Source organism: Trachurus trachurus, assembly GCF_905171665.1.
Source record: "Trachurus trachurus genome assembly, chromosome: 6".
NCBI classification, from domain to species: domain Eukaryota; kingdom Metazoa; phylum Chordata; class Actinopteri; order Carangiformes; family Carangidae; genus Trachurus; species Trachurus trachurus.
In genome coordinates this window covers 899,482-907,804 of record NC_139897.1, presented here as the reverse complement: position 1 = coordinate 907,804, position 8,323 = coordinate 899,482, and the positions used below count along the sequence as shown (strand labels likewise).

Sequence of the window (8,323 nt, the reverse complement as noted above, 5' to 3'; positions counted from 1 at the left end):
TGAAATCATTCAGGCTTTAGCTGAGACTGACTTAAAAGAGGCACCCGCTTATTGATTTTTCATGGCTGAAAAAAATTATACTGTGTTGCTGCTTTTCAACAAAAAAAAAATGCACTGCAAATGTTCATTTTCATGTTAAACTTGGTCAAGTACTGTATAACTGGCCCTGGAGGACCTGTTGTAAAAAATAAAATGGACACAGATATTACCCAGATTAATATAATTCCACTGTTCTCCTGTTGATCGTGTATAAAGACTGTTTGAGAGTGTATGTAATTAAAAACCCATCACCAAACCTCGCTGCATCCTGCCTCCTAATTATATGAAGATTAGCTGATTGTGATCTGAGGAAAGCTGCTGTGGATCATCGCAGGGACGTGCAGATATTAAGTTGCTAACTTGTACACATGACTACATAATTATTCCAACAGAGATCTGAACTGATATGCACCCTCACCTCAATTTTTCAAGGTGCGTAGCTTGATTAGCTTCAAATACTAATATAGAAAATCACCACAGCAGGCGCATCAGGAACAGCCAATGTCTGTTCTCCTTCTTTCTCAAATATAAGTTGTTTTTTTCTCTCTGTGTGTGTAAAGGTTGTATCTTCCAGGAGAGGGTAATCTCAAGGCCCATCCCTGAGCTGTCTGTCATAAATGAGAGGAAGGCGAGATGAGATGACTGTGCAAGGCTGTGCTCAGACACCTGGGTAAAAGCCCCAGCCAGTGATGGATCACATTTCCCTCCAGCGTAAACACCTTATACTGACACGGCTCTCCACCGACTGTTTACACGCATGAAAACACAGCCATGGCCGCAGAAGGCAGAGGACACAACAAACACTATCAACACTGGTCTGTAGAGGAGAGAACACAGGATGTAGGTCATTCAAAAGGAATATAAGAGGTCACATTAAAGAATCATGGAAAAAATTTGAATAAAAGAAGAATATCATTTTATCATTAACAAATATTAGTTTGATTGTTAACCCAGCAAAAAAATAACATCCTGAATATCAAAAAAATACAGAATAACTCTATCATTAGTTGATGAAGGGCTTTCATCTCCTCTAATGTAACAGGTTCTGTGCTTTGAAAGTGATTATGTGGTTAACAGCGTTCTCTAGTTAACACACACAAGCAAAGCAGCAGTAGCCTAAATATAGACTCATCACAGAGAAAAAGAGGAAGCTGTTGTTCCATGATATGCTGCCAGATTCATTTATTGACACTTAAGATACTTAGATAAGCAATATAAAGTATTCAAGAGATGCCTTTTTCTCAACAACAATATAACTCATATCCTGCAAGTGGAAAATCAGATTTTTGGAGAAACCATTTCTCTGCCAGTCAGCCAGTCACCAGTCTTACAACACAGTGCAGCTAATCATCAGATAAGAAGCAGATTAAGAATCCCTGCGCTGTTTCCTCCCACAATCTCCCATCAATACTATCATGCACAATACAAAAAGAGGACAATTAGAACACATTGATTAGTGTGGTCTATCAATATCTGATGATATGAAGAATATGTTGACATTTCAGTTTCCATCTACGTGTAGTATAATCTATACAGGTGAAAACCTGTATAGATTTGCAGACTACTAATTTAAGAACAACACATGGATTCACATAGATATGAGAATTACAAACTAACAAATAAAAACACAGACATAATCATGAAGGTTAATAAATGAAACTCAAATTAGTAGCAGACTGATAGTGAAGGCTGTTTTTTAGAATAGCATCCCTGGTTGCATGAATTTCCAGAAGGTGTGGATCACACCTCTTTGCTGCTGACCTTGTAGGGAGCGGTGTGACAAGATGAGTGCATCTGAGTGCATCCTCTGTCCACTATGTTGTAAATACACATCCATTAGTAAATCTTTATGTGATCTGTGGGAGCCTGGTCTGAATCTGGTCTAACCTTGGCGTCATTGGGAACATCCTGCTCTACAGTGACTTAAGTGAATAAGGAGAAAGACATTACACACTGCATTCACCTTACTGCACTCAAACATGTTACACATATTTTCAATGATTTCTTTTGTGGCTTTCACTGAAGGTCATGGGTGCAGAATATAAAGGAGAACTGTTAACCCCGTGACAAATTATCAAGGAGCTTTTTTCAGTGCACCAAAGCTTCTGAGAGACTGCAAAGAGCATAGATGTGTTTTTTTTTAAAGCTAAGGGACAGTTTATTAACTTCAAACTGTGAGACAGGTCTTCCCACATACTCTAGGATTTAGAGTTAATACTATAAGCTGTCTATGCACTGACTTTGCTTCTTTTTATTCAGGCGCTGAGGTTGATGACTTCGACTTTCAGTGGTGACCTTACGTGTTTTCTACTTTTTAATTTGGTCCGGTGGCGTCTTTTCAGAGCGAGTTCACACTCTGACACAGCAGTGAGGAATAATTAAACCCAGATATGTGGTCATTAAAAACACATTCCCAGGGCTGAATGAAGAACATCACTGAGTGAATGGTGCTGTAAAAACACAGATGTGCTGACCATGGCCAAGAGCTTGAACTTGTTAACAGAAAAGATGATATTCATTACAGTCTTTTCATTCATGGTTCGCAAGTGATATTAAATTATCACAAAGTATATATATATATATATAAATATTCATTAATTTATTCATTCATCTTCTGTATAGGGTCACAGGGGAGCTGGAGCTGGAGCCATCTCAGCTGACTTAGGGCAAGGTGGGGTTAGCCTACACCCTGGACAGGTCAATCACAGGGACATTTACAGACAGACAGATGACCATTCACACTCACATTCAAAACCTGTGGGCAATTTAGAGGCGCCAATTAACCTAACCTGCATGTCTTTGGACTGTGGGAGGAAGCCGGAGTACCCGGAGAGAACCTACCCATGCACGGAGAGAACATGCAAACTCCATATAGAAGGGCCCCAGGCAAGGTAAGGCAATTTTTTTAAGGCAGTTTGTCTCAAAGGGCTTTACATGGCATCGTAACAACATCCTCTGACCTTAGACCCTCACATCCACTGAGGAAAAACTCCATAGAAAACCCTTTTAACAGGGAAAAATCGGAGAAACCTCAGGGTGAGCAACAGAGGAGGGATCCCTCACCCAGGACGGGAAGGCGTGCAATAGATGTTGTATAGAGACAAGAAAAAAGTTTATAACACAGAATGTAGAAAACCTAGAAATGTTGACAAGAGTTGATGAAGGCAGCTTCTGGTGGGAAGAAAGGCAGGGAGGGCAGGCCAACTTACTAATGGGAGGACTGGATGGCAGACTGATTCATGGGAGGGGAGCACAGGCCGGTTTACTGTAACAGCAGGGGAGAAAGGGGAGCATACGTCAGTCCGACTGCCCAAAAGTCCGACGGCTCATTTCTCCGACTACCCATTCTACAGTGTTAAGGTTAGGTTTAGGGTAAGGTTAAGGGTTAGGGCTACTCAAGTCAGAGAAGTGAGAGGTCGGACTAATGGACGCAAAAATAAAGAAATGTATGGTCGGAGAAATGGGTAGTCGGACAGACGCCATGCACCCGGGGAGAAAGGGGTGGGTAGGGGGGCGATGCAGGCGTCGGTTGGTGCGGGGAGATGGAGCTCCGGTGGATCTGTGGAAACATAGAGAGAGTGCGAGACACCAAGGGCAAACTACTGAACTAAGTGCAACAGATAATGATAATGACAGTTCAAAATATGCAGAGAGGAGAGGAGAGGGCTCCATGTAACCAGATGTGTCCCCCAGCAGTCTAAGCCTATAACAGCGTAGCTATAAAATGGTTCAGAGCTACCTGAACCAGCCCTAACTAAAAGCTCTGTTATAGAGGAAGGTCTTAAGCCTAGCCCATATATGTATGTGTATATATATGACCGAAGTTGTTCTGTGACCTGCCCTGAGCGAGTTGTGAACCCGGGTCTCCCACATCGCGGGCGACAATGCTAACCGTTTTGCCAAGAGGCAAGTGGCCAGTTGGCAAGTGGTTTGGCACGTTTTTTACGGGTGAGTGAGTTTAACTTCAGTACGGCTAATCACCACACGTTGTCACTTCTCCTCGCTGCTACCTCGTGACTGTGACTATATCCGCGGACCTACGTTACAAATATTTCTCACTATAATGTAGTAAGAAAAAGGCTATCAAAACACAAACCAATGATTCACATGTGCGATGTTTCCAGTATTATTCAACATGGCGCGGCACGCGGGTACTGGGGTTTATACTGTTGCCTCTCAGAAAGAAAGTTGTGTGTTTGATTCCCTGGCCTGGAGCCTTTCTTGGTGGTATTTGCATGTTCTTCCTGTGCCTGTATGGGTTATCTATAGGTTCTCAGCCTTACTCTCACAGTCCAAAGACATGCACATTAGGGTGGATTGGAAACACTTAATTGCCCTTAGGCATGAATGTGAATGTGAGGTTATTTGACTCTATATGTAAAGTCTGTGTCAGGCTGGTGCCGTTCAGCAAGTACCAACCCTTGCCCTATATGGATGGATGGATTAGATATTCAACATGTTACCCACTGGGGCACAGGTGCTCCACGTGTTGTCACTGTGCTGTATTTAGTGGATTCATGTCAGGCGTTTGCCCCCCTGTGAGTTAACATGATTAGGCATCCAGTAAAGGCTGCTCCCACTCAATATAGAGAAGTCATAATGTAATGAAACAGCAGACTGAGGGAGGAAATGCATCCCCCTCTGATGTAAACAGATCTGACTCATGAACTCGTCCCCCAGCAGTAATCACATCAGTAATTGGATTTCTCTTGCACCTTTGGCCAAACCTCCAGACTCTGAATATCAATACGCCTCTCCGCTGCCTGTCTGGAGCGTATCTCGAGGAGGTTTTGACAGGTACTGTTGTTCTCCCCATCTTCCGCTGTTATGTAACAACTGTTCTACCCTCAGGGTGGCTGCTACTCAATTACACCTAACATTTAGCCTCAGCACACACACCCAGCTCATTAGCACTTAATTAGTTCTGGAGCGAGCGGCTGATTTTCAGATACGACATAAAGAGTTTAATTTAAAATATGAGCGCCACATTTGGAAAAAACAACAACAACTGGCAGATGCACAAGTGATAGAAGGACAAACACAAGATGACAACATTGAGAGAGTGGTAAACTTTCACACAACAGATAGACAACACTGTTAAAACCGAGCTCTTGTTTCATCATAACCAAAAGACTGCATTCTGGATTCTGACTGATGCTGTTTCAGACTGCTGTGATCCGAGCCTGCTGATCTCTGTTGAATCTGTGTTACTTAATCATCACCTCTGATGGGAGCCAGGCCGTTTCATGGTTGGCCTGGCTCGGTGCTGCATCTGTTATCCACTTTGTTTTGGAAAGAATAGAGAAATAACACTGAATCAGTGAAGAAAACAGGCCAAGTGATGACTCTGTCTCTCCTGCACAATACCCACGCCATGTGTGAAGTTTTGCATCTCGGCGAGCAGAGGACTTCAAGGAGCTGCCGCAGTAATGGGCACAATAATTGGAGTTACCAGTGAAGCAGAGACGATGTCTTCTCCTTCTCTGGTGTTTTTTCTTCTTCTTGCATTTCAACACAAAGCCCTGACAAAATATCCACTTTGCAAGCTGCAAAGCGCCAACTTTGTTTCCATGGTGCTGTGTCCATTAACTTATAAAAATCCCTTTGAGTATTTTATGGATAATATGCATTGGGGAAATTAAGAGAATATTATAATGAGATTCTAAAGGTATTCAGACGTATCTGGAGGCGTTCTGAAATGAGAGGCAAGGGCAATTACAATACTTCCAGTGTGGCACTGGGAAGGCAGATGTGGAAAAGAATTCCCTGGTCCCTGGTTGATTAGGGAAACTGCTGCTTTCCACACGGGGGATTACGTCCAGAAAATGACCTTGGCTGCATGTCAGCTCCTCTTTCTTTCGATTTCCAGTCAGATTTGAGTCCATGCTGTTTATTTAAGCAGAACGCCTTTAGAAATTATGTTTCACATATCAATAGAAAAGATGGAGAAGTGAAGAAAGTGACAAAACGTTGGAGGGGATTATGGATTTTATCCTTTGAAAAGGCAATTTAGTTTCATTCTTTAGGCACCTTCTGATGAAGTGCTCCTCAGCACATTTGAAAACGATTATTAACTGTCAACACATTATCATCTTGCTTCAGATCTGTGCCTCAGCCTAATTTTAGCTAATCTCCATCAACCAGTGTCTCGATGGCAACTCCAACCAGAAAACCCTGTATTCTTGCCAAACCAGGCTTATCCCAGTAATAACTGCATCACTTGCTCTCTGTGTGTTTGGTGCTATGGCTGCAGATGGCTACCATTGCTAAGCCTGGGATAATGCATGTGTGTGACATGCACTGAGAAAAGGAGAGCATGGCAGCAGACTGAACGAAAGGGAAAATGTCGCTTTTAAAGTCACATGACCTCACCCTGCAGAGTCTTGGTTGATCCCGCAGGCTACTGTATGATTATTAGTGCAATCCTGCTCTCAGGGCAAAATGAGAGAGTGTATCAGGGCATGCAAATGGCTCCAAGCAATTAAGATCCACAACAGCTGGGATGAAGTTCAGTGTCTAAACAGTGAAAGTACTCCTATCCGACCAATTGTAGTGGATTTGATGTTTTACTCCAGTTTTGTTTTCACCTCACTTCACTTTTTTTCCCTGCCTAATGAAAATGTGAGGGATTATTGAGCCTTAAAGGCTTGGAATTATTTCTGTGTTGAACATTATTAGTGCTTGTGGCATTTTCATGACGCTTAAACCTAACAATGATTATACAGCAGCTAAATTGAAAAGCTGCTCCCTGCTGTTAAATAACAGAAAAGAACATTGCAGAGCATTAAAAGACAACTTTTGACTTGTTTTATCCTAAAAGTGGTCCAGCTGTTGTCCATCTGTGCAGGGGGTTAAACTACTGTAGGTATTATTAGCGGGAATGTTTTGGATAACAATTTGCTACAATGTTTTTTTTTTTTTTCTTCCTTGAGGCCACCATACATCGGCAGCGGCGCTGCAGTGCGCGCACAGGGCGTGCGCACGCCCCGGAGCGCTGCTGCGCGCCCCCGCCCGCTTGAATGTGTGTGTCAGTGAACTGGTGGGAGAGGAGAGGAGAGAGGAGAGGAGGACCAGTGACTGAGGCAGTGGAGACAAGTGCGGGAGGCTCTGGCGCTGGACGGGACTGCACGTAAATAAACAGCCTGAGAGTCGCGCTACGTGGCCGGGGAGCGGAGAGAGCAGAGCGGGCTTCGTGTGTTCACACCGCGGAGGAGAAGAGATAAGGTGAGCTAAACGATGCCATTCATGATAAACACGTGCCGTGTAGCTTCCAGTTCAGTGTCAGGAGTTTGTGGTGCTGCTGGTGCTGGTAGTGGTGGTGGGGGGGAGTAGCCGGGGTACACTCAGCTGGATGCTGAAAGGCTGCCCGGAAAATCACTGAGCTCTTTGCAGCTTTTTTTTTTTTCTTCTTCCTTCCCCTCTCAGTGCGCGCGGGGGTTGTTTTCAAAGCTGAATCTCTATAAATACACAGCCGCACTTCTCCAGACGAGGCGGCAGCTCGGTGGTCATCAGCGGGGGGAGCAGGTGCAGGTGTGCACGGCTGTCAAACCCTACAGCCGGACACACGGCGAGGCGAGCTGCTGGAGAAGATGCTGAGACACTGTATTGTCACTGCTCCGCTTGAACCTGTGATACGATCTGTTCTGTTCCCACCACGCTGAAGAAAAGACAGACAGACCTGCTGTATTTGACAGCAGCTGTTTTGTGTGTGTGTGTGTGTGTGTGTGTGTGTGTGTGTGTGTGTTTTGTGTTGACATTGCTGTCATCATACACAAAATCCCTCATGCCCTAAGCTGATCTCCTCCCCACATGTTTAATTCCACACACACTCTGTCTTGTTTTGACTGACCACTCCGTTTATTTGCTCTAATTTCCCCTCATCACACTCACATCACTATTCTGATTCACCATGTATCTCACAATGCTTTACTGGAAGACCCCCACTCCTCTCCCTCCATTCTCACTCAATCCCCTCTTCCTCCTCCTCCCCCTCCTCCCCCCTCTATCTCCTCTTGGTCAAAGCTCCAGTCAAGGGGGAACCCTCCCCCCCTCCTCATCCCCGCTCTCCTCTCTCTCCCCCCTTTGCTCATCCCCAGACACTCTCACTCATACACACCCAAACACACATGCCCATAGCTGCACACTTTCTCTAACTGCTCAGATAGCCACATTAATACAATGCTAATGACCCCCTCTTCATTGTCTGAGGCTCCCGCTCATACTGCTCTCTGAGAGGGCTGACACACTTTCTAGTAATGTTTATTCACCCCGGGCAGACTACTGT

General features: G+C 44.3%; 1 protein-coding gene across 1 annotated transcript in view; it reads left to right on the top strand.

Moving 5' to 3' along the window:
* The first annotated feature begins 7,080 nt into the window (after positions 1-7,080).
* The window catches only part of LOC310987838 (neuronal cell adhesion molecule-like), a 91,678-nt gene continuing 90,435 nt past the window's right edge, over positions 7,081-8,323 (top strand). The window contains exon 1 of the mRNA XM_083974292.1: positions 7,081-7,263. The gene's annotated coding sequence lies outside the window, so the exon portion shown is untranslated. The remainder of the gene's footprint in view (positions 7,264-8,323) is intronic.